Genomic DNA, 27064 nt, shown 5'->3' with positions numbered 1-27064 from the left:
TGAGCATTCAAAGCTGTGGTCAAGAGCTCTGAGGACAGGATAACGACAGGGGAAAGGGGAAAGAATCGAATGCATTACAAGTAAGAGACATTCATTGCATCCGGGGGTAAAAGAAAGGAAGCGCTAAAAATAAATGAAAAGCCAGAAGTAAAAAGAAGGATAAAATAAGAGGAAAGAACTACTGGTTAAAATGACAAAAATAGGAAGAGAGAGTGATGAACTCAGGAAAGATTACTTTGCTGAAGGACTGTCTCTCCAAAGGGTTGAGCTATAGAGTAAGAAGGAAAAAGTACAAGACACTGAAAGAAAGAGCTGCCTTCAGAAGAGAGAGACAAGAGTACAGCTTGGTCAAAGCTAACACGACTAAGTGCACTCAGACAAGGTTAGGAGCCAGAAGGGTAAAAGGAAGAAATATGCCATGGTCAGAGCTCGCCTTAGCATTCCAGCTTTAACATTCACACTGTTACTTTGGCAGCATTGTTAATTATATTTTAGTCATGCCTAGAAGCCCCACAATCATAGTGAAGCACTCCTGCACTCAGCTAATACAAGCTTTTAAAAATACGTTTATGTATTTATTTGCATTTTAAAATGTGAATCTATTTAGATTAAACATGTTTTATTTAATTTCCAGTAAAAACAAAACATATATGTCTCAATACATTAGGGTTTTTCCTAACTGCCGAGAATCTTCTGGTATTCAGTCATCTCCATAACAAACTCTAATAAAACATTAAAAGGCTACTTTGTAAATGCTTGGACCTAGTATAAGCAGTGAGGACAGAATTTCCTTTTTCTTTTAAACAGAGAAGCAAAGTGTGAGGCCTTGCAAATAACGAAAGAATGTTTATGGCCTCCCTTCTTCTTCCCATAACAATCTTGATGCTGAATAATAAAAACTTTAGGTCCTCACAGGCTCATTTCTTTTCAATACCCCAGGCTGAAGAGCCACAGAAACATAAAAGTATTGACTTGTTGGGGGCCTTCCGACAGGGGAAATAAAGCATAGAAGCAAGATTTAGGATAGCTGGAAATACACTGTGGCATAAATAACAAAGTACATAAGAATTACAAAGCCAAAACCTTCACCTTGCTCAGCTCCCTCCTAGTCATACTGCAGTGAGGAAGAACATATTTTCACTCTCACAGAACAAGCTGTTCATGTGGCTACTCCACCAGACACAATTCAGAGTGTCTGAAATTTCAAGTTTCCGTTGAAAACGACATCTTAATAGATGGAAAAAATACCGAGTATGGAAGTGCCTGACCTCTTTCCAGACATCTGCTAGATTATAGTGCACAGAGTGGCAATCACAGGTTCTTAGCCTCAGAACAGCAGAAAGTTTCTGATTAAAGAGGAAAGCTGAAAGAGACACCGTTTCCTCATTTACCCAACACAGAGCGGAGGATCACGTGCTCAAAATCTAGTTTTTCCTCATCTCCACACCATATTGCAGGTCATCTGGAGCAATTAAAGGAAAACAAATTAATTATGAACGAGGCCAGATGATAAAAAAAAATCAGGAATCTTCTCTCAGCAATCTTAAATCTTCCTAAAAATTGGAACATATTAATGAACAGATTGTTATTTTGGCAAAATCATTCTAAGTTAACATCTTATATCTACCAAAGATAATTCTGGGCATATTTTAGCTATAGATACTGTTTTAAGGTTTGAGCTCAACCGAGTGGCCTTATGACATGTCTACACTAGTAAAATTAGAATGGTAGCCTGTCTCTGCTGCTTGAACACCCGTAACAATTGTATTACAACTCTACCCAAGGAGCAGCATACATAGAGGTAAAAATACCTGTAACCCATTGCTGCACTACCGTTTTTGCTCCCGTTGCCCCTTAAGTGTTACACTTATGCTCACAGGAGATGATTTGCACATAATTTTTTCCTGATAGATATGCTCATAGAAAACTTTAGCTAATGAAGAAGTGAAGATAGTACGAGTGACCTTTTCATTAAGGCACTCTTTCACGGGTAAATGCATAGATGTATGGAAAGTTGCTGCCTGCCTTCATAATGGATATGACCAGTCAGCTGTACAACCATTTCAGTCATCCTTCTCATAGTTTCTTTACCTTTCTGCAGGTTCCTTTTTTTCTGATTGAAACACACACAATAACGTGTAAAAATCTGTGGCCAAATCACCCCTTTTTTCACTTTCCATCTCTGTAAGGCTCTACAAGGCCTTACCTCCATGTTCAAATGAAATCATTTGGTAGTTGTCTAAACGTGGAACAAACCACAGTAGCCTTTTCCCCTGTTTTCAGCCAGTGTAGCTAGTAGTCTTATTAAGCAAACTTGAATACATATTATAGGGGGAAAAATAAAAAAATACAACTGACATCAAAGAATAGAAACATAATAAGGACATAGTTTGGCCCTTGCAAAGTATTTTAAATTAAAAATAAACATGCATGTGTCATTTAAACCTGACTAGTACTTCTTAGGGTGGAAGCAACTTTTGCTGGGAATAGCCAATGGGAGAAGGGAAAAAATGAACCACAGCCAACAAAAAGCTGGCTTTCTTAAGAACTATTAATAAGAGATCTGGTGAGAAGGGCATTTGTCTGCACAACTGGGTAAATATGAAGTATTTCCATCATCAATTTTTTCACACAGTAAATCACTAAAATATAAACCAGTATCAGAAAAATACTCTGGCGCTAACACATCTCTGGTCCAAAATCAGTTGACAAAAATAACTGAATAATTATACCTCTTATAAATATGTTTATGTTCTGGTTTGGAACCTAGTTTTAAAATGCTCCAGAAAGGCAACAGCCATACAAACAGTTTGTTGCATCAAGTGCCAAGTGAAACAAGTATGCAATAACATTGCAAAATTACATTATCTGACACATTTCAAAAGCTTATTCAGGTGCTTATTTAAGCCCATAAAACCTGTTGGGAAATAAAGACAGGATGACAGTTCAGTCAGCTAACCATAACATTTTTCTAGTGAAACTGCATAGCAACACACTAGATGCCGAAAAAAAATTTCAGCAGTAAAAACAAATGTCAATAAACTGCATGCTTCTGTGGAAAAAAAAATGCAGCTACCAATAAGGTAACATCAGCACATTACAAAGGCATGACAGTCTCAAAAGGAGTTTACGGTATCAAGCGTGTGCAGTCAAAATATCATCAAGCATCTTCCCTGCACTCCAAAAATGAGAAAACAAGGCAGTTTATACCACATGCTGTGTGAAATCTGCCCCTCAGATCCTTCTGCCAAAATACACACTTTGGAGGAAACCACCAAACTTTTCTTTTTTCTATGAACAAGCAGACAACACGAATGTCTCGGTGCCAGAGCTTTTCACAGAAGAAATAAATATTCATCAGCACATCTTAACTTAGTCATCAGTTCACACACTGGAACGAGGCATGCCATTCGATCTAGCATGACTCCTCGTTCAAAAAAAATGAACTAGAAAGCACGATGCGCTTGCCACAAAAGGTCTTGGTCAGACCTAACTACAATTTTTTCAGTGACAGAAGTATTAGGACAAACTATCCCTTTCCACATGAGCCAAAGATGCAGTTCCTCTGCAAGTTAATTCACATCAGACAACATATGGAAAGCGTGGTTTAAAGCAAGATCAGATTGGTGGTCAGAGAGAAATTTGTTGCCACACCGTGTGAATTTAAAGGAAAAAGCCTGTTTTGACTCTTAGTGTCTCAAAGGGAATAGGTAAGACAGTGCTATTCAAAACGTATAAAGTACCAAGTCATGACATTGCAGTCACCTGTTTTCCATCGCTCGGCAGCAGCCATCCACAGATTCCTTTCACGCCCCAAAGTGCTGCTGAACTTTCAGTACGAAAAGGACTGCCAGATCAAGACTCAGATGCTAAATGATTCACAGTTGGAAAAATGCAAGTAGAATAAGCACTTAAGAGTCTGGAATTTTATTCTCCCATGCTCTCCCAAACGTGCAACATGCCTTCCCCAAGCCATTCTTTATGCATCATATAACAACCCCGGAGTAACATCTGCTGCCTTGACTAAGAAAAAATAAGAGAGCAGAGAAACCCGCAAGTGATGAAAGTCAACTATCTTTGATGTTCTCTGGACATTAAAAATGGCAGCATGATCTCTCTCATGCACAGAGAGATCTGCTCCCTGTGCCCTCTATAGTCACCTTTAGTTCGTTTTTGAATCTCCCTTCAATCATGCCTTTCAGCAGCGCCTGCTCCTGAAACTCAGCACAAACCACCTAGTTACCTGTACCACTTAAGTGGAGCTTATAGCACTATTGATGCCTTAGGTCGTAAATTGTCTAGCTCTGAACCTTTCATTTGTTCCTCGAAAAATCTGGTGCATTTCTGAATATATAAACACAATGTTTTCCTCAAAATTCTTCCTTCCAAAGACATACATGATACAACCATCCTAGAGTACAGCACAAAAGCATTTTCATACATCCTTATAAACACCTGATTGCTTGCTGCTAATCAAGAGTTTTCAATTTAGAGTAAAAGAATACTTTACTTGTAAAAGACAAAGGAAACTCAGTCTACAGGAAATATTTCATTTTTGTTCTATTAAGCAATTACTGCAAATAATAGTGCGTTTATACGGACGAAAGAAACAGAAGTACCAAACTTTCTTCATCCTATCATACGAAGAGAAGCATAAACACGAGCTTTTCCACTTCTCATTGAAGCTCAACAAGACCTTACTTTGGCAACAAAGCCAGCTTATAAAACCCCTATAGATGTTCAACCCCAGCATCGCACTGCAGCTAGTTACGTCAACTGAGCCAAATCCCAGTGATATAATCTGATAACACTGTAAACAAAAGGACGGAGGGCATATTGAACCTGGTTAACAGTGCAGGCCCTTGGAGCAGGTGAACAGCCACATCCCCCCGGATGGTAAACTGCAGGACAGGAACAGGAGTACATGGCTGTGGGTAAAGAGAGGGAAGAGAAACTCTTAAACCAGTGTCACAAATACAGCTACTGTCTGTAGCTACATGCCACTGTAAACCCTAAACAAGCTGCAACGCTAAAAACCAGGAGCTGAAGCCCCTCTTTCTCATGTTTGTACTCACACGAGTCACATCCTACATCATTCTTTCCAAGTGACATTTACTGACTGGCTTGAAGAGGACACTCTTTCCTTTAGCAACGAACCAAAACAGCTAAGACCTAAAGGCCCACGAGTCCATTTGAATAATACCTGTCCCCATGGAGGGCACGGGAGAACAGACTGAACTGAGGCAGTCTTCAGATGAAAACCCAGGGGGCTGCAAGCCCCTGTCCAACACCACTCTCTTGCCTTGGCCACGACACAATGGAGACGATTTTAGATAAGAACGAGGGAGAGAAAAGAGAACGTTTGAGCAAAGAACGAAGAAAGCAAAAGCACTTCCTGCTCTGGAGGGATATAGCCAAGAATTTGCTTTTGGATATAAACAGTGCTGATCAAATAGATAACTTTGGTAGTTACACTGTTGGACAAAAGCATCCACAAATTCCTCATACAGACAGCACAGCTGAGCCCAGAACTTTCTGTTTATCATACATTTAAAGACCTAAAAGTCTTAATTACAATACACCTGAAATGATATGGAACTGCTACAGAAAACAGTCACAGCTCTTAATGGAAATAACCTTCCATTTTCTGCCAGCACCACGTGACATCAGTGTTAAAGTGAACAAGTACCAGCCTGTGCCACCTTTCCCTTGGCATTCATTTGTTTTCTCACACTCCCAAAGATAGAAGTGATGACATGAAGACTAAATATGAATTACAGGGCAATTCAGCAAGAATACCAGGTTGGAAAATGCACGTGATGAGGTATGTAGGTCCTTATTTTTAAACTCCTACCTCAAGCTCACTAGCTTCAGTTAAGCTTAATTCCAGTAAATAAAAACCCTGAAAACGGCAAAAGTGGTTTTTGGGTAAAGAGCTTTAAAGCAGGATTATCATTTTATATTATTTTTGTAAAGTGAATGTTCAACATGTCTTCAGAAGAAAAACAGAGGATTTAAAAGTTGTACAGAAATCATATTTTGTGAAAACATTAAATGCTCAGTAGAGCGCTGCTGTTCTTGTCCCTTTCAGGACATGCCAATAATGAATGAATGTCATGATTCATCTTTTCAAAATCTGCCTTGACTAGTAATAAATCTATATATGGGCATTATCATTCTCTATTCAAGTGAGTGCTAGCAAATATAATTAAGAATTCTAGAAAAAAACATAAATAAAATATTAACTCTAAATATAAGAAATGTCTTAGTTAAAAAGAGAGCAGATGTAAAGCTAAGTGGAATTACAGATGTAGTACTGCCAAAAATTCCTTACCTCTTATCCACTTCTCTACCCATATGAGAACTCCTGATCTCTGCAGAGAAAAAGATTTACAGATATCAGGCCGTTTTTCTCCCTGGAAGCAAGCAGTGCAAGTCTGTATCTATACTATTGTTTCTGCTTGGAGGAGTAACATGGTTTTGGAAGTAAATCCCCTTATCATCCACACCTACCATGCTTTGGTTCAGTCTGTTCTTCTGATGAACTTGAGCTTTTCCCTTCTGATGAAACCAAACTGGAAGCCCCACACTGGTAGCAGTACCATATGCATTCCCAACATGACTGGGGACACAAGGGTACAAACCAATGACTCATCCCTTGGGTAGCTTCAGACCACAAGGGGTAAGAAAATTTTTTCCTAGGGATCAGGCTAAACCCTCAAAATCACTTATCAGGTAGATGCAGAGGGCTCAACATCTCTTACTTCAAACTGCTTACCCATTCCTCCCACACCAAATTACTTGCTAATGTAGACATGACTGGGCCCACCTAAATTTGAGGAGAACCATCTATGGTATGAAGTCTACTGACTTCTGTCTCTGAGCAACAAACAAAGTGGTGCCATGCCTGCTTTCTATTTATCAGAATTAGTTATGTTGGATGGACAGAAGGGAGCTGGCAAGCGACGGGAAGAAAGAAAAAAAAAAAACAACAAGAAAATGATTGTGCTGTTGTATCTGAAGGCATGATTAGATGCTGCAAATTAATGTTCTACTTCTCTTTCAAAGTGGTGTCCCATTAGGACATAGGAAGAATTAGCAAAGATTGATTTCTTTATACTTACTGTTTCAGATAGATTCTTTGGGAAATGATTTAGCATAGCTTATAAACTGACTAAATATTTCCCCTTGGAATAATAAAGCTGTTTCAAGGTGCAAATAATGTCTCTTTTCTAGCAGAGAGAAAATAAAATATGTACATATGCATTTGGCTTTCATGTATTTGGCTGCCATGTGGTTTCATGACAGTTGCAAACCACATGAACCATGTCAAATCTCAGTCCTTTAAAGGATACATAGCAATGAAAATGGAATCTCATTTTCTGTTCTTTGAACATATAACCAACATTCATCTTTTTATCAAAGTAATTTTTTTGAAATTGCTAAACATCACTTTCAGAAGTCATTCAATACTTGAGAGCGCATGTGATAGCATTAATGTCTTTAGTTAGAATTTCCCAGGAGTGACACAAACAAAATTTAGCCTTAAGAAACCAAAGGGGGAAAAAGAAAACAATTAAATGTCATGCACCAGAAATAAATATTTGCTGAAGTCAGGGAAAAGCAACTCAGAGTTAACAAAATTCATTACACAAAAAGTCAATAAAGACTTCTACAATACCCTTGCTTGAAAAGAAATATTCTTCTAATATAGAGCCATCAAATTAAGTAGAATCCTCCCAGAGTAATTCATTGCTCAAACTACAGCAGGATCAAAATCTGATAAAAATAACATTGAGAATTACATTAAGTCTTGGTTCCACACTGGTGATGCATAAAGCAGACTGCTAATCACATACAGTTTCTCAGTGATTTCAGTTCTACCCTTTCCCCACAAGGATCACAATTCCAGCTGGAAGATGCGTATGTATCTATAGTCAAGATTACTAGACTGAAGCTCAGAGCTGGAAATACAGGACTCACAGAGGTCATCTCTCAAAAGTCTTCTAAGAGCACGCACCCAGTATTTTAAGAAATAATAAAAGGTAAAGACAGAGATCTCCACTACCCTTTTATTCCCATAGCCTGGTCAAAGCATCTCAGCAGAACACGCTCACACATAACTTTAAACAACGGTAAAACTCCCAGTAAAATTCTCATTAATTTCGAGGGCATGTGAGCATCCTATTTATAGATTTTGTATTCTCACACAAAAAAATCATTTCCTTCCTACAGATATCAAGACAATCTAGAATTAGCTTAGTTATTACATTCCAGTGGTAGAGATACTAAAACATTCAAGACTTAAGTTAAAAGCCAACTGCCAGAGAAGCTTCAAATGAAAACATCTAAACCACATCATATTCTGAAGAAAGCAATACAGCGCATTCTTTGGAGCATTATTTTAGATCAAATCTATAGTAAGCTAGGACTTACAGAGATTTGTTCATAGCATTCATATGTGTAACATCCTAATCTATTTATTCCAGAGCACAGAACTTTCAGTAAAATGCCTATTTTTTCCACTTGTGCTTTCCCTAGTTTGCCGAGTATTCTTACCACTGTAGATCCTTTTTCTGTTACCTTTCAGACATGAATACTTTTATCACGATTTAAAGGTGAGATTCTCTCAAATCTTTTTTCACCTACAACAATTTCAGGTTAAAATTTTAGTTGCTCAGTTGCTTTTGCCACTGAGTATACAGTTGCAGAGAGCCAGATGCTTCAATGGCAACAGGTCCCTTTGTGCATTAGCATAAAAACACACGTAATCAGGGCCAGTCTTCAAGCACTTTGCAGTGCATATTCCAAAAACTCAGTGTTTTTGACAACAAAATTTATCACTCATAAAAAAAAACACGGAATAATATTACAGATGTTTAAATTCCAGTGTTGCTATGTAGAGGAAATTTTTAGTGTTTTTCTATTATATTTCCAGTCACAGAAAACCTACATTTTAATTCCAAGCTGACTAAGAACCCAAAACAAACTTAGACTTGTATTAAGCCTTTTTTTCTTAGCCAACAATATCTTAACCAAACTTTCCATTTCCTTTGTTTACAAAGTTCCTTCTAACTCCCATGATACCATTGAGCACAGATTCTGAGAGCACCATTCATCTAGAAAATTACTACTAAATGGGGCAGAAAATGTCATAATCTGCAACAAAACTGCCACTGACCACAGGTGCCCATGCCTTCTTCTACATTGTATGTACACAAATAAGTGACAAAATTGACACTGAAGAGATATGGGACTGCAAATCCACCCCATTTTGACTCTTTCTTTGTTGCTTTTCTCCATTAAAATCTCAATTGTGTCTTCCTTCAGGCAGGCTAGAAAAAACATTGTCTTTAAAAAAGCTACTATAAAAAACACGTGTTTGCGAAAAGTGCTAGAACAGTGAAAATGTGAAAAGGCGACATGTGTTTATCCCCAGAAAAGGTTCTACAGTAATGCCTCAACCGCCAACAAATCTCAGGCCTTATCTGAAGGAACTGCCTTGGAGGCACAAGTGGATAGTTGTCTCCATGCCCATTCGCTCCTTGTTAAAGTTGCCAATTTTGTCTCCTTACACAAAGGAGCACAAATCCAATATTTGCTAGTTTTCCTAATTCAGTTATACAGTTCAGCTATGCAAAGCAGCAGAAAAATTCAATACACATTCCAGATTAAAAGTGAAAAAGCTGCAAACCAAAAACTAAATCCAAACCAGTTCCTTTTAACACAGTATGAGATATATATGGCGTATTTTTCTTCTTAGTGCTCCAGACAACACACACTGTAAGGTATCTACTGGTGACCGCTAGGTGTGCTGGGGGGCTTTCTGCCCTCCCCAGCCCGCAGAATCGCTACACCATAGCCACCAGTGCGGCCGCCTCTATTAACGCTTAGGACAATTACTAAGGTAATTCAGGGAGTCCTACATCCACTAGCCATGGCTTTTATCCAGCCATCAAATTTGCTTATTTGTACCTGGCACTAGCCATTACAAGCGCAACAAAAGACATGGGATCATTTGGCTTCTTGTGCACTGCAACAGAAGTAACAGATTGCAAGTACAAAACCTGCTTTTCAGAAGATCTTATAATTGCCAGAACGCTATCATCTGTTCTAGGCTTATCGGGGAAAGACAGGACAAGACTGTTAGAGGCTGCAGCACCAGTTTATTTGAGAAATCAGTGGGCCAATGCTAATTCGAATTACCCATCCGAGAGCCTTCGCCCCTACCCTAACTTCAATCCCCTAGTCCACACGTCTAAACACGGGTGCCTTGTCCAAAGATTATAGCCATTTGTGAAATCCAGTCTTAAGTTTCGCCTCACTGCAAGGAACCATCACTTTCCATACAACTTTTCAGACAGGGCTTCTCAGAGGTCTGTAAACCTACTGTGAGAAATTGTCTTTTCGTTAGAAATTATGAGAAGTTGAAAGCTGGAAGCCCTGCATTCCCAGCCTGCTCACGCAACTGGGAGCCGTGAAAGCCTTAAAGGGAAATCAAGGCCATGACTGTGATCCTTTTCAAAGAGATTAGAAGTACTTCTTTTTCTACTCACCATCACCTTAAATTTTAAATTTTCCAGAGAGCGTTACAGAAAACATAAACAAAGTTAGTCAACTTACTTCACGTGAAAGGGAAACAGGAAGAGACGTGGGTGTCCCAGGGGCTCAGCGCCTCTTCACACTTGGAAACACTTCTGCGACACACTGCACTTTGACCTGCTGTTTCCTATTTTGGAGCAGTGGCAGGGGTACAAGCTAGCCCTGAGAGGGAGAAGGATTAATACGGTTATAAAAATCAGGCAGGATGAGACCTAAGAGAGAGGACAGATTACGCCACAGCTGAAGAAAATGGAATCCTTGCACTTTTTGACCAGTTGAGGCCAGCAGCTGTCGAAAACGAGGCACTGAATGAGATGAAGCTAGCCTGCCATTGCGGCAGGTCTAATGTTCTCACATTCCCAAAAGGAAATGCATGCTGTACTTCTTTCTATAAATCCTAAATGCTGTTTCAGATATTAGGCCTTTCCTTGCAGATAAGAATGCAAGTGTTAAAAAGGGTAGCTTTCTCTAAATAAAAAGCTAAAAGTGAGAGGAATATCTTTGCCAAAATATAATAGCTACCTCTGAACTGTTTCTTTAATTTCATATCTGGCTTCTTTTTAATCAAAACAATCTCTTCCCCCTATAAAAGCCACTTTGGCTTAGATCTGCAGAAAAGCCAAAGCACAAAGTCCAGGCTGGAGCTGTTACTTGAAAAAAATGCCATTTCATGAACATAGAGGCTACATTGTCACCACGGTATGGCATTCATCATATTAAATGTCATTAATCTGTGAGGTAATAAAACTCTATATGCTGCCTTTTCCTCAGGAATTAAGAGTCTTCCTGCCAAACCATAGAGCTTTTCCTGTCTTTCAAAAAGTAGCAATCCAGCAGCATGATTACCTCTTTGTTGTACGTAACAAAACTAACACGGCTTATAGCTCTAATTGCGGTCTACTTTGAAGGTTTTTCACAGAGGGCACAGATTTTTATTATGGCATTAGCCAGTGATGCTTTACAATGGCATTAACAAGTGTAACTGTTCACTTACCAAAAGTAGGATGGAAGGTGCTACTTCAATTTCATCCACGTAGACAACACTTCACACCCAGAGCATGACGGTGTGTTTCTAACAACGGGACCAGTTCCTTCCCATTTTTATAAAGTGGATTCTTTTCGGTTTTTCTTGTGCCTAAATTAAAAAAGGGACAGGCACTGCCAACATCCAGAATCACTTCAAATTTAATTAGCACTGCTTGTTGTTCCTAAGGTTTCAGGGCTTCATGTCTAACTGAGCTTATAGAAAGAGCTCTCCAATTAAAGCCTAGGGAAGGGAGGCTTTATCTTCAAAGAAATGCTAGATTTTCAGACCTTTTTCATACCAGACTTTCATGCTTTGGTTTATTGTGCTTAGGCTTGTGGTAAATAAGCATTTCTGATTCTGGTGGCACTTCACCAGGAAAAACTGGTGAAGCCTCATCCTCAGATCTCCACCATGCAAACAAGGAGCTTCAGAGACTTTAGGAAGTTCCTTAAAGCTGCTGCAATCTGCCCCTACTTTCTAAACTGAAGGGCCTGTAATTTATATTTCAGACATTTCATTGCTTATGGGTATATTCACTCTAGAATGTCAAAATGTGTCTTTTTTAATGAAAACTCCAACTGTGGAGCACTGTGCTGAGTTATGCTGTGGCTTAAGGCTACAATAATCTTTGGCCTTGATAGGATCACTAACCAAAACGAAATATTAAACACTTGAGCATGAAAAATAAGTGTCCATTTCAGGAGTCATTTTTACAGCCCAAGGCTGTATATTCAACATATTTGTATCCTGCTCTAGAATTTTTTGTCCTATTTCAGTTTGGCTTTCTTTTGTTCCATTTGCGGAGCAAAAATCCATGTGGATGTACTCTGCTCCTTCTTGAGGAAAGCAAATGTATTTTTAATTAATTTAGCAAATTATTCACATTGCTGTGGCAGAAATAACCTCTGTACTAACACCAAATTCAGTAGCCCTTTCACGGCAGCAGTTAACACTTCTTCTCACTGCCAAAAACTTCCTCATGGTGACTTGGAACACAGTCTCTTCATTTCACAGTGAGATAAGCAGCACTAATTCCTTCTGGAGCAAGAAGATAGTCTTCAGCCCAGAAAAAAGAAAAAAACACAGACAAATACCAAAATTATTATGTGAAAAACTCTAAAGGCAAACCAATAAATTCCCTTTCTAAAAGCAAGGAAGAAAATTAGGTTGAACGGAAAAGAGTCCACAGAGTAAAAGGAAATAGAGAAAAACATGTGAGAAAATCAGGGTGGAGAAGCAAAAGTGTGAATAAGCACCAGCCGCCGGGGGAATCAATAAGAAGGTTACGGTCCAGAGGGAGAGATAGAAATAATATGCCATAATTCAACTCCAGCTCCAGATGGACAGAAATGAAAGACAGAAAGATATCAAAGTGGGAAGGGGGTGGAGGTGGGGGGGGGGGCAGAGAGATTATTTTACTTTAAACATTATATACAGTTTATTAGAAAAACTAAATTATAGTCTGCAGTTAAAGAAACATCAGCTGCGATGTTCATCTGCTATGGCTCAGCTTTGCCCTTGTGTATTTTAAGAATTTTAATTAAAATCTTACATAATTCTACATAATTTTTGCTAATATTTTTCTGTTCCAGTTTTGGGCAATCTGAGAACATGAGACTGATCTACTTCTTACTCAGACCTCTAAAACAATCAGTAAGTTCCATATAGTGTGCACTGTCAAAAGGCCAAAGCCGTAAAACTTGTGACTCTCTTACACAACATGAACAGAGAACAATTATACTGTAGGGAACAATCCTGCACTGGCAAGAAGATAGACTAGATGACTTAACAGGTCTTTTCGATCAATTCCTATGAAGTTATTAGTGCAGTATTTGACCTTTTCTCATAAGGCATATGTTTGCAGCTACATGGACAGTTTGAAGAGCTTTCAAGGCTTTCAAATCTCCAAGGATGTAAGAGATGGCTGTATCACTGCACCATTTAACGTTGTCCCTTGCTGCAGGATAAGAAGATTCTCCTCCCATCCCTTCCGTGTTTTTAAAAAAGAAAAAAATCAGGGATCATATACGTCTCCATATTCAGGCATGTATAGGATTTGACTCCCCTCTAAAAGGGACGGGAAGAAACAAAGCAAAACCATGCCTCTTAGCCCGATTTGCATTGGTTTCTTCAGCTGACAACCCAGAGTAAGCCAAGCTGGTTGTTCCCATGTAAAGGAAAAGACAATATCGCTACAGAACATTGTACACCTAGGGGGTTAGAGGACGCTTCTCCTTCTCAATCCACATGAGTAATTTTGTACATGTATGCAAGTCAGAAGGATACTTTCCTAGACGTTAAGTCCAGGCCTGTACATCTTATTCATATACGTCGGGACAATTCTAACATTCAAAAGCAATTTCTCATTTACAGTGTTTGCTACACTCTGACTTTTTGTGGATGTGTATTGCTGTTGCCTCCTGAACACCTGTAGAAAGTGAAAGATGAACAGTTGTACAAACATACTCACGGGGCGCAGTTCCACCAAAGGGGTCCACACGGTTGTCTTGACTTCTCACTTGCTTCTGTCACACTAAATCAACAGAAAATGTGACTTCCAATAGGCATGAACCACAGACCAGAAATACCAAATAGTGAACAGCTGAACTGATTTATTCCTGATGGAATTTGGTCAGGTGGAAATGTTTCACTGATAAGATCACATTCACCTCTATCTCCCAAGCAGCTAGACTGAACCCAACAGAATGAAACTCAGTCTGTTCGTTGGATGCATACAAGCAGAGCAAAGAATACAATTTGTCAGATTATTGTCTTTGATCTTCCACCTAGAGCCACAACCACTCACATCTCGGTTCTGTTTGGAATTGTCTCCTTCCATTAAGATAAACTTGCTCTAACAGTCTCTATCATGGAATTATTTTGCCCTCACACTCCACTACTCAACTCCCCCACATCCTGAAGGGAAAACAGCTGTCTGCACCCGAACCCCTTTACTGATCCAGCAGAACTACTGTAAGCAAGTCTGAAATTCTTGTTGTTGTTTTATTTGGAGACCTAGGGACGTTTATGGAATAAGGCATCCTCAGCTTGAGCCTCCAGGGGCACAATACTGATTCTTTCTAACCACAGCAAGTTACAAAACATCTTACATGAGCAGTTCTTGGTGGATCAGCCACCTTGCCAAGTAAGCAAAGAGAAGATTAAATTAAATAATAGAACTCAAAATATGAAATTTCCTCCACTGCTCCACAATCTTTTCCTCACTGGTTGCAAGTGAAAGGAGAAAGATGATTCCCCCACAGGCTGCTCTTTGAGGGCTGGGTATGCAGCTGGCAGGTACTCAAGGCTATATTTAAAAGCATAATGGAAATTAGGGAGAACTGGGATAGGGGGTGAGGGGAGGCTGCTGAGAAGGAAGGGTTGCTTTGGGCTGCAAAATGGCTTTGCAATAGAGAAAGTGGTTTTCTCTTTTTTTTTTCCCCCCCCTCTGGTAAAATAGGGGGATAGGAGTGGATGGATGAAGAGAATGGCTTTACAGTTCTTTCCAAGCAACAAAAAACTTAAAATATTTTGAATCTACAGACAAGAAATCTTTGAAACAACGAAATTCTGATAATCCCTCCCTCAGTAGTGGATGGACGCACTCTCTCCTGCCACTGCAAATGTAACTACTAAGTGAACAGGAAGGAAGGCCAGGAATAAAAGGATTTTCCCCCTTGGAAAATGGATCTGCTCAGTATGCATTTTGAGTATGTCCAGCATGGATTTACTGGGGTTCTGCAAGTGGTTTGATAGTTACCATTTAGTACTAGAACTCTTCTGCATAAAAGAGCATGCCTATCAGTCTTCTAATACCTGATAAATCCCTAGCAAATACGTTCATTACAAACGCCAAGGGTAACTCAGAGAGACGGGTACTTCACTGTACTCCTAGGATAAGATTTTTTTTTTTTTTTTAACTAAAGTTCAGTGAAGATGCCTTCTTACCCATGCGATATGTAAAAAAAAAAACATGTTTCCTGGCTACCTAGCAGACCATACTGCCTTTATTAGAGATTACTCCTCCAGCAATATCATTTTTTCACTTATTTAACCTGTTTTCTGGAGAGTTACCTGAGTGCATAAAGATTACTTAAAATGTGGTTCAGTATGTCCCTCTCATAACTGTTACTTTATTTTCCCAAGAGACAGCTGAGGGGAACGTTAAACTTAATGTAGTATAGTATATGTACTATGGCAAAATGAACGGTATAATAATTAAGAAAGCCTCTATATTGTAACAGAATCTTAAAGTGGTCTCAAAAGGACTGGAAAAATGCCCGAAACCCTTCCAGTGAACAAAGTTGTCTTTAATAAAAATTTATTTAAAGTTTGCCAAATTAGTTATAAGCCTATTCCTGCTTGTTTAAACCAAATAAGAAATAAAAAGTGAAAGGGAAAAATTAAATTTAGGAACAAATAGTCAGAATAGCTTTTCAATATCAGAAATATGTTCTAGTTACCTGACTGCCAGGCAGGTTGGCATGTATCAGTGGCCTTTATTCCCAGCCATACTGTCTTTCTGAACCATGTGTTTCACCCTCCTGCCTTTGATTTCTCATCTGTAAACAACATCACTGAATTACGTTACCTCCTTGACAGGCTGTTGTTAAGATTAATTAGTTAACGTCTGGAAAGTATGAGAAAGATAAAAAGCAGTACAAAAAGTGCCAGCTAGCATTTGAGAACTCCAAAGTGGCAAGAGACCCTTCTTATCACAGACTCGAGAAACAGAACAGTAATTTTATAAGAAACAGCATGTGGGAATTTCAAGGGAAAAAAATCAACAATAGAGAGGAGAGCCTGCAAAGGCTTGACTCTTAATTTACAGAGGCTCTGGACATTGGCTTGTGTTCTCACTAAAGCCTGAAGAATCAGAAGTTCTGCCAAATATATAATGTAATATAAAAAATATTTTAAAATAGAAGCCTTCCTTTCCACAGAATGCATTTTCCAAACCCCTTAGTGTGCTCCTCTCACTTCTTCACTACAGCTTTCTGTGCCGCTTGCTTATAAAACTGGTTTTCTTTTCACCTTCCATCTTACTTCAGCCATCACAATTCACCTGGCATATCTGTTGTATTCCTATGTCCGCAGTCGAGCTTAAATCCAGATAAGACTTCCACCCAAAACAGAAATAAATCCCTCATACATTGGGCCTGTCTGCCCAGAGATGTAATGGGATTGAAAATAATAACCTTCTAATTTCACTACTGCTCTGGAAAGAAAGTTCCTCCCCTTGGGAGAATTTCCCTTCGGACCGGAGTGCTGTGGATGGGACTTTCACGTTGTGGCTTTTATTCACCAGAGAAATAGAATAGCACAGGAAAGAGACATTACCCTTAAAGACGATGAAGGATGAGGGGCAGTCCCCTTAACAACAAGTGGCAGGCCAAGTGCCTGTTGGGCAACAGAGACCTAAAAAGGACTGTAACAACAGGACAGCAGGACTGACTGACACTGTCAGTAGGACTGACGCTCCAGGAGCTCTGTCGTCCAAGGATGCAATGGCACGGGAGCACCAGGACGCACACGCAGCACGGCAGCTTCTTCGAAACACGAATTCCTACCAACCAAAAAAGTCAAAGGTGCAAAGTTTCGTATTTTTGACGTAGTTTTCTCACGGCTAAATGGCATACACAGATATGTAGACGCATGTACAAACCTGCACACAAACATATCGACACAACAGAGGCAAAGGAAGTATTTTCTTTCTCTCACCCAGCACGCCAGGATGAAAGATGAGAACAGCCAAGAACCAGCATCTTCTGCTTTTTCACTGTAGCCTCAGTCTAATTTAATGAAACGCAGAAACGACTGATAGTTTCCGATTGTATAGCCTTTCAGTAATTACCAGAGAGAAAGATGCATTTCAGGTCAGTGAGGAAACAGAAAGCTAGAAACTGATCTCAAAAAAAATCAGCCAGCGTATTTGTCTGTTTTACCACCTCAGCAAGGAAGAGGGGCGAGTTGTTTTTTCTTTAAGGAAAGAAATGAGAAAGTGGTAAGAAAATTCTAGAAAATTTGTCTCAGAACTATTCCAAACAGGATTAGAAAATATATTTTTTTTTCTTTTACTAATGCCATGGAGAGAAAACAGCTGGCCTTCATAGCCATGTACTGAGATTTCTAATAGTAAATAGGCATTGGTAAATGAAAAGCATCTTTCGCACAAGGTGATAGTTAAAAAACTTACTAGGGGATCTTTTGATTTTTTTCATTAATGTAAAAGAAAAGGAGAGTGTTCCTGTCCACAAATATAGATGAATTATGCACAGGCACACTTTACGTATACACGTAAAGTATACGTATACGTAATGTATAATCTGACAAAAACAGACTTGTTTAAAAAGGTATAATTTCTCTGAGATCAGTTAGGGCATCAGTTAGGCTATCTCCCCTCCACATTCCCCCTATGGAAAAAGGCTCCATGCCTTTTTCTTTTTAAACAACTACGCTCTTGTCAACCTTTGCATGACTTCACGTGATACGTATTTAACAGGGCTATAGTCAACCAAATCGCCTTGTCTGCTCCCTTTAAATATTGGTAAATTCAATTTCTGCCATTGGCTTTTCAGTATGTAACAAACATCCACACAGCAAAGGCTTAAAGAATTCAGCATCTTCTAAGACCTTTGCCTGAGTGATGCCCTTGAAAATACTGGATAACATTATGTAATTTTACCAGCTGCTGCTCAGCATCTTGCACCAGAAGCCACTGCAATCAAGAGTATGCTTGCATCATTCTTACTGGGAACTGGCCCATTCAGGGCCTTCCTAAACGTAGACCAGAAATCCACTGAGTATTTTTGCTGTTTCACATTAGATCATTTTGCCCTGTTTAGTAACCGACCACTACCATTCCTCCCTTGAACGAAAACCACCTCACTGGATGAGATCTTTAGCCCGTATTAACCAGCCACACTAAAATGACATACCTCAAGAAACTTCACTAAGCTAAAATGGAGTATTTCAGAAAGTAGCTCTTCTCATTCAGAAAAGAGTGAGTGATTCCACTTCCTAAGCAGCCAGCGGCACTCACCAGCCGTCCTTCCAGCACAAGGTTTAAAGTAAATCAATATACTGCTGGTACAGCACAAAATGACAGATTTTGTATGGAAAAATGCATGCTCATTTGTACAAAGAGATGCACTAAATTTAGCTTTATAAGGATGTTCTGCTGTTTTCCCACCAGCGTATCTGTGACAGAAGGGAAGAAAGAAAGAACGAACTTTCTCTTCGAGGAGAAAGCGACAAGCACGACCAAGCGATGGTCTTCCAGCCTTAGCTCCGGAGGCATCATTACCCAGGAGAAGAAAAATCTGGAATTCATAAAAAGCGTTAGCTACCAAATATGTGACCACAGAAATTGCCAACACCAACTACTCGACCACAGAATCCAGGCTACTTTAACCACAGCCGTTCCCAATTTAAGGCCAGAAATATTAATGTAATATATCTAAAATAGTCAAATATATCACACGGCAAATCCGAGCAACGAAAGGGCTGCTTCATTTGCCTCCCCCCACCTGGGACGGGGAGGGCTCGCCGGTGCGGCGCTGGCTGCCAGCGCGCATTCCTGGCGACTGGCAGCACAGGCTGTCTCGCTCCCCGCTGAGCCCCGGCCAACTGGCAGCGACTGCAGCCCATTTTCCGTTTCCCTCTTTTCTGAGGGCCTTTAGCTTTTTAGGAAATTATTCCAAAGTCTTTCCCTCCGCCCAGATGAGTTTTTGATGGTCAGAAAAAAAAAAATTACACCAAAAGCAAAATGAAAGGACCGCTATTGTGACATGGCATTTTTAAACGTTTATGGCAAACGTCCTCCAAGACCTTTCTGCTGGTGCCTCGCGCTCCCAAACTTCCCATGGAGCTCTAACATCGGCGGCCATTGAGAGGAAGCAGACGTAACGCGCAGCGAGCGCTGTCGGCCTGCTGTATGGCCCAGCTTTAATCCCAGGTTCATGTGAATTAATTCTGATATGTGAATCTTTATGGTTTAGCACAGACAAAATGCATTTTTTTTTAATAAAACAAGTCTTCCGCATATAAATTACTCCAGCTGAGAAAGTCCAAGCAGTGAGACAAGCTCTACTGATCAGACTTCAATAGCTACAAGTAACGGCAGCCCTGTCTCAACCACCTCATGGCATTATAATTCCCCCAAAACATCTGGTTGCCCATGCAGCTTAACCGCATGTGTAAGAATATCTGCAAAAGCAACATCCAGTGACTCCCAATACTTTCGCAGAAACTGTCTTTGACATTTTCCTATTTTCCAGCTATGAATTACATGCTTTCATATTCCTGTCTTGACAGGCAAAAAAAGGCTTCTTTTAAGAAATATTAATTCAATTTAGTGAATATAGAATGCCTGAGAAACAACATTGGGATGCAGGCTGACACATGAGAGTCTACCTTTACTGGCTGCCACCACTAAAATGAGCGAACAAGTATTACATTGTTTTTTAACGCAGTCCTGTTGAAAATGGAAAATGCACAGCCACGTTTTTATTGTTTTCTATGTTCACTGTAAAGATAACATACCTAGTGATTCTTTAGACCCCTATCAGTCATGAATGAGAAGTTCATTCACATAACGTATCGCTGATTACCACGTCTGAGATGGGCGCTAGCACTGTGCGACTGTCAAAAGGTGCTTTATCTAGCTTGTCTTGAAGCACCTGAGATTTTTGTGAGTTTTTAGTTCAGTTGGGCAAAGGAAGCCGACCGTGAAATGGCAACATGAGAATCTAGAGAGAAGCACACGCCACACAAAAATGAAATAGAGAAGACTTACATTCTTAAACAGAGTATAATAAGAAGGCAAGAACACAGCAGTGTGTGCTGGCAGTATAAGCCCGCAGAGACAAACACAGAGCAACTGGCTCTGATAACAGACCAGGCATCAGTTAGGATCAAAACACTCCAGCAGACACTATCAAATGACCCAGAACCAACTCTTGACAGAGCACTTGCAACCTACCATACAAATTAAATGTCTCTGGAAGAGGTGGTCCTGTGCCATTATAGACATTACTAAAAATCAGAAATACTCTAAAAAAATCAAATAAGGTAAAAAGATACACAAATTTCAAAATCAGAATAACAAAGAATACACTGTGGCCAAAATCAGCAACTGAGAAAATGATAAGCATGTAGGAAAATAGATGCAAGAACTACCACAAGTTTCATCACTCTGCTACTAGACATGCCAGCTAGACATGCACAGAGTTGACAAAGATGACAATACCCACTATTATCTCAAAAACATTCTTCAAAGACCACCTCATCATAAAGAAAGATTAATGAACCATCAGCCAAAAAACAGTACAGGCTATTTTTCCTTTTCATGTTGCACACAAGTGTAGAAGATAACGCGATGCTTTAAAAAACATTCTTACCTCTTTAGGAAAAATTGCAGGCAGTGGGAGAGCAGTGGGTAAAGCCTCCAGACTCCCATTAAGGAAGACTATGTGTGTTGGTCAACAAGAAATTGAAAAATATAACGTGTAGCCATCTCACAGGAAAAAGTAGCAATTATTGCAATTGAGATGAGAGGTACCAGTTATCTCATCAACAGGACTGGAAGGGAGAGACACCAAAGCAAATCAGGAAAAGGCTTACTACTTCTGCAAGGGCTAGAATACAAAATAAAGGTCAGAAAGTCCTCCCAGTTCATCTTAAAGCTATCTCTGATCTTAAGAGAAAAGTTAAACAAGGGCTAGGTTAGGCACACTATTCTCAGAATCACATAATGAGCAGAGGTCCCAACAGAATGAGTATATTTGCAGGTCACTGTCACAGAAAAAGACAAACATTTTGTTTCTAAAAAGATACAGAAAAATTAAATAAAAACGTACAAGAATTTATGTTGCCTAATGTGGAGGAAGGTCTGCATGTGGAGCAGGTCTCTCCTTTCGGAGGACCTGCTCCCCAGACTGCCCTTTGGGTTCTGCACAGCTTGCCCATGACTTCACTGGGAAATACCACAGTTGCAAAGAGAAGTAATTTCTAAATGGAGAACATTTATGATTTGAGAGAAAACAATGCAAAGGTACAGGTAAAAGCCTCATCGACAACCTGAGTTCTCAATCCTTCCAGCTTCACCTTCCTTCCAGCTGCCCTGCTCAGTCCATAGCACCACAACACTTCTTAGCACGCTTAGCTTCTCTCTTACAGTTACAAACAGGTTTCGGCTAAAAAGAAAAATCCCCACACAAGGATTACTCAAATGAAAACGAATGCAGCAAAAGCATACAGGCTGGCAATAGTAAACCTGTAGAGATTACCAATATGCTTGCTCCAGACAGTCAAGGAAGTTCCTCAAACGGGAAACTGCACAGGGACTTTTTTGCCTAACCCAGATCCCAGCGTAGCAGGAGTATCCCATTCACGTAGTTGAGAGGAAGGGCCAGGTCCCGGTACGCCATGCTAAGGCTAGTCAAACAATAAAATTTTCTACGGTGCAAATAAAGGCATTACAGTTTGTCTTTAAACTCTGCTCTTTGCTAAATTCTTGCTGAGGACACTTTAGATTACATACCAGCAAAAAATATAGAGATCAGCTGTTATAATAGCAGAGTTGGAGGGGGTGAAATTCTCTAACTCTGAAACTTAACAGTTCTTCTAACTAACAAAGGTTAACAAAGGCATAATGTTTTTAAATAGAAAGGCTTTAGATTTATTGTCTTCATACTGTGTGCCAGCATAACTTACCATTCACTCATGTAAGTATAAAATAACAATTTGCAGTTGCATCTTCTCAGATGAGGCAAAGAATTATGGCAAGGAGCACAAGCAACTTTTGCTGAAAACAGAGACTCTACCTAATTGGCTAAGGACAAGCAAACCCTTCGTAACGGAGTTATCCGAACAGAAACTCCCAGCTTTTAAAACAACGTGACAATAAAATAGCTTTTTGTCTCACAATGTTTCCTATCAAAAAAACTTGATTACTGAATAATAATTGATCCCAGGGTTCCACCTCCTGAGAGAGCCAAAATTGCTTGAACTTTTCCTATCCAAAATTAATTACAGACCAAGCAGTGCTGAAGTCCAGTTGTCCAGCATTTTTTTATTGTTAAAACATACTGTAAGTGTTGTTTAATTCTTCCACTTTCTGAATATCTGGCTAAGGAGATGGAAATCCCCAGTCATGTTTATCTATTCCTGGATCCCTGTTATTAGTCCCTGTAAATGCAAACCAGCATTATCGCATTCAAAACACCTAAGCAACATATCAGGAGTCCCAGGAAAGCAGCACGTCTGCTACAGTCTACTGTAAAAAAAAAAAAAAAAAAAAAAAAAAAGTTCATAATAGAAAAGACATAAGTCTTTTTTTTCCCTCTAGCTATTCAGTTCTAACAAAGAATCCTATGGAAAAGCCATTTTGGAATATCAACTAGAAAATAAAAATAAAGTTGCTGAGCTGACATTTGGTTTCTACACAGCTGGAGAGAGAAACACATTCACCTGTGCATAGTCAAACAATAAAGAGCATGTGTGTTTCAGTTATTTTTATGTTTAGAAGGGGAGTTCAAGGAGACGTGGGCTTAGAGAAAGAGTACATTTAAAGAACACAAGCAAGGAAGAGCAATGACTTTTGAATAGGAAAATTTCTCTGTTTCTTAAAAGAAAGGGACAATTCCCCATGACTCTGTACTACACATAATCAGACTAAGAGCCAGATTCTGCAAGGTGTTAAGCGTCCTGGCTTTATTCCAGCACATCACTTAATCACACATTAACTTTAATTGCATCCACAGTCCTACGGGACATCAATTATGCTGACCTTAAAAGACTACTTTGAAAATACTTGAAATCACATCCTTGTATCTCCTGTTGGATTGCAGTAATTCAGCAACCTTTAAAACCTCTTATTATTTGACAGGTAAAGGCAAAAACTGTTACAACTAGAGTGGAGAGAAATTTACTTTGAAAAATGGCCTGTCTTCAAAACCAGTTATCATGGAAGTTTTGCTTTTCTCATCAAAACTAAAAATTCCAAAACCTTCGTGCTCTCTGTCCTTCTGTTAGTAAAACAACAGGGAGAATAGCAGCTCACGCTCCCTCTTCCTTCTCTCCATTTCTCAATTCTTCATTTCACTTTTTTCTTTCTATACTTTTTTTTCCTTCAGTTTTGAGCGGTTACAAAGTGGGAAGAAGAAAAAGTGACAGAACAAAACCTTGTTAATTCTACAGTGAGAAAATACAAGAAAGAACAAGTGAGGATGGCATAAAAATGTCTACAGGTTACACATAAAAGTCTGAAATTATAAAAGGATAATTTGGAGTCCCCATAAATGAAATATTTTTGTTTTGTGCACAAGTGTGATGTTTTATTTTTGGATTTTTTGACTAGCTGTCTTTTTAATCAGAGTTGGCATCAGTTTAAAGCAAAACAACACTCTGAAATACCAAAGATCCAGAATAAACACCAGTAGCACAAGGACGGCAAACGCAAATGCGACAAAGAAGGAGCCACAGTTTAGCTGACTCTCAGCTTAGAAACTCCTGCTTCCTCCTAACCGGTGCCTCTTTCCCCTAAAGCCCTGCTTGATATGGCTGCAAGGCAATTGCCCCCTACAAGCCAGGACACCGATGCTTCAGCTTCGGTTGCTACACCTGGAAGAGGAAGAAGAGGGACCTGCAGAGCTCGGATCACATCTCGTGCTCTTGGCGCGCACACTGTGCCATCCAATGGTCCTGAGATGCCATGACAGTTCCCTGAACATATTCCCCACTTTAGGCAATAGGTCGTCTGCTGCTGGGTCTGTGAGTGAATTTTGGACTATATATTGCTAAGAATTCACAAGTTAATAAAAAGACAAAAATTGGTAGGGTCGGAGGTCAATAAGGGCTTACCTATGGGAAGTGGAGTAGAAGTGTCTTTTTACTCCAGGCTGTTTCTCAGTTCCACCTTCCCGATATTTCTCTTTCTCATCTGAGATTTATGCTATTTAAATACAGTGACATATTATTTACCAGTGACTACACCCCAGAGAACCCTGCATGCCTTTCCCCCCTGCTAACAATGTCAAGAATAAAACACTGCCATGACCCAGAGAGTAACAGGACTCGCAGAACACAGACAACTTAATTTCAGTGAAAGGGGGAAATGTCACAGCAACTACAGTGCTGTTGCACTCACAAACTATTCTAGACGGAAAGGTCTAGCAGAAGATGGTATGTGACATTACAACCCAGATGTGGAATTTAACCAGCCCAGCAACTATTTCTATAAACGCAGAATCGACATCTTCAAGAATTCCAGAGTTTAACCGAGACACTGATTGCTTCTGACATCTGATATGGAAGACACAGGAGTCATTTCCCAGAACATTTCACCGTCCTCCCCCTAATCCCTCCCAGTACTTCTGTCAGTGTCAATGTTGCTGTGAAAATGTACAAAGTCTCTGTGCATCTGTGCAAAAGCATACACTGGATTCAGCTTTCTGCATACAAAAGAAATCAGTCTGAAGAATGATATATGCATTTGGAGCACAATGAACAGCCCTATTTTAATGAGAAAAGCATGAACAAGTAAGACACTTTTAATACAAACAATCATGATTGACCTAAGCTGGTAAAATTTAAGCATAGTGCTACATAATTTAGGCTTTGTGTAGCAGGGATAGTCGAATCATTTTCACCTAGGTTTGGCTTCTTGACATATCACCACCAAACGTTGGTTGGTTCTTTTCTGAAGAAAGAGGCATATTTTAGTAGCTTTTTTGTAAGCTACTTCCCTGAGCCACCTACTTCCAGGAGAAATTCCATCGGTGCTGCACAAGAAAAAATATTTTTAAGGTCCTGTACAGCATGAAAGCATTTTATATCCACTATCAGCACATTGCTTATTTACGTTCCCCAGCTGAAGCATTCTCTGTCAAGAAAAGTTGTGAGTAGGCAGACCCAGCCATGTAATATAACAAAAAATGCTTGAGAACTGAGGATATGCAAGTTAAATTTATTTTACTGTCCAGTATTTTGAAATCCTTTTTTGTAACCTATTTTTAATTACATCTGCACCGTTTCCAGATATCAAGTTTCAAACTGACAACCTCAAATTCCCACAAGCCTCTGCTGCAGCTTTTGCTTATCTTTTTACTATCAGTTCCTGAAGTCAAATTATTACCTTTTCCTACTGTTAAAAGAAAGATTTTTTTTCAGTCTTCCTCATTACAGATAAAAACTGAAAATCTAGTGCAACTGCCAACTAAAAGTGATAATCATACCAGAGAAGATGGAGATTAAAACTAGTAGGAAAACTACCTCATTTTAAGCCAATCCTCTTTGATTCCTGAGACCAAACTTCTGATTGTGTTTTTTTGACTGCATAGGATTAGTAATTCTGAGCTATATCAAAAGGGAAATTACAAAAGTATCTGGATAAAAACTTCTAGCCTTGCATTTATCCCCTTGCCAGCTCTTTTAAAATCGGTGATTACATAAACCCATTTTTACTGCAGTGGTATATCAAAGCACAAGGGAATAAAACAATGTAAAGTTTTTTTTTTTAAGTTGCTGCTTAAGAAATTTCTGATTTACTGTGAGCCAGTTATGAAGCTTAATTGTTTTCCTGACTTGTGTGTAACTTAGTAAGCTTGTTCTGTGCACTGTTTACCTAAAATCTTCTCAAATAATAATTGCAACATAGGAAGCTGATAAAGATCAAAGATTCAGGGGCATGAAACTAAGTAGTCAACATACTTGGCTGTTTTCCATGATCATGTTTATACACAGATTCCTGCATCTGCACTGTACCACCTTACTTGCCATTTGTCTCGGTTACCAAAATCCATCACGTGTGCAAATCAAAGCAGTGGGATTTTTCCTGTCTAAGAAGGATGGTTACAGAGAAGCTACAGGCCTGGCCACCGAATTTCAGCAGTAGCAGCTTTCTGTCACTCCCAGATCGACACAGCCAAGACACACACGCACTTGACCTACTGCAGAAGTATTGAAGGTTTTTCGGAATACCTTTCATTCATTTGTAAAGCACCGCACTTCATCATGAAGGTGACAAAATGCTTTGATTTGAACAGCAAAACCCAATAGTCGTGTCATGTTAACGACTACGCAAGCTTGCATTTCAGAAGGGAAAGGCTGAATATGAGTGCAATGAGCCGGATTCTCACACTGCTTTTGTTTTGACACCCGTTCAGAAAATTCGTCCTTTCTCTCACTGTTTGGTTGCTAATGAATTTTGAGAGAACCAGAAGGGAGGCCAAGGCCAGAATGTTTTCTGGAATATTGCCGTTTTTCTGAATTGGGTTACATCATTTACATGTTTCATCTCTTCCTCGCTGGAAGAGTTTATAGCTCTCTCTAAAATTATTAATACGCACAAAATACGCACATTGCTGCAATGCTACCTGCTCATTAGCTCACCAAAACCAAAATCCTCAACCTGGGGCACATTCCAAGCACCTG

General features: G+C 39.4%; 1 long non-coding RNA gene across 1 annotated transcript in view; it reads right to left on the bottom strand.

Annotated features, from left to right (window-relative positions):
* Positions 1 to 10640: 10640 nt before the first annotated feature.
* LOC138067031 (uncharacterized) overlaps positions 10641 to 27064 on the bottom strand; it is a 295690-nt gene continuing 279266 nt past the window's right edge. Inside the window, exons 4-6 of the long non-coding RNA XR_011140700.1 lie at positions 14100 to 14162; positions 11597 to 11737; positions 10641 to 10764 (exon numbers count right to left, since the gene is read on the bottom strand). This is a non-coding gene — a long non-coding RNA (uncharacterized lncRNA). The remainder of the gene's footprint in view (positions 10765 to 11596; positions 11738 to 14099; positions 14163 to 27064) is intronic.

The sequence above is a fragment of the Struthio camelus genome, chromosome 4 (assembly GCF_040807025.1).
Source record: "Struthio camelus isolate bStrCam1 chromosome 4, bStrCam1.hap1, whole genome shotgun sequence".
NCBI lineage: Eukaryota > Metazoa > Chordata > Aves > Struthioniformes > Struthionidae > Struthio > Struthio camelus.
Note: the sequence above shows the minus strand (reverse complement) of the source record. Positions and strands in the feature narration are given on the sequence as shown.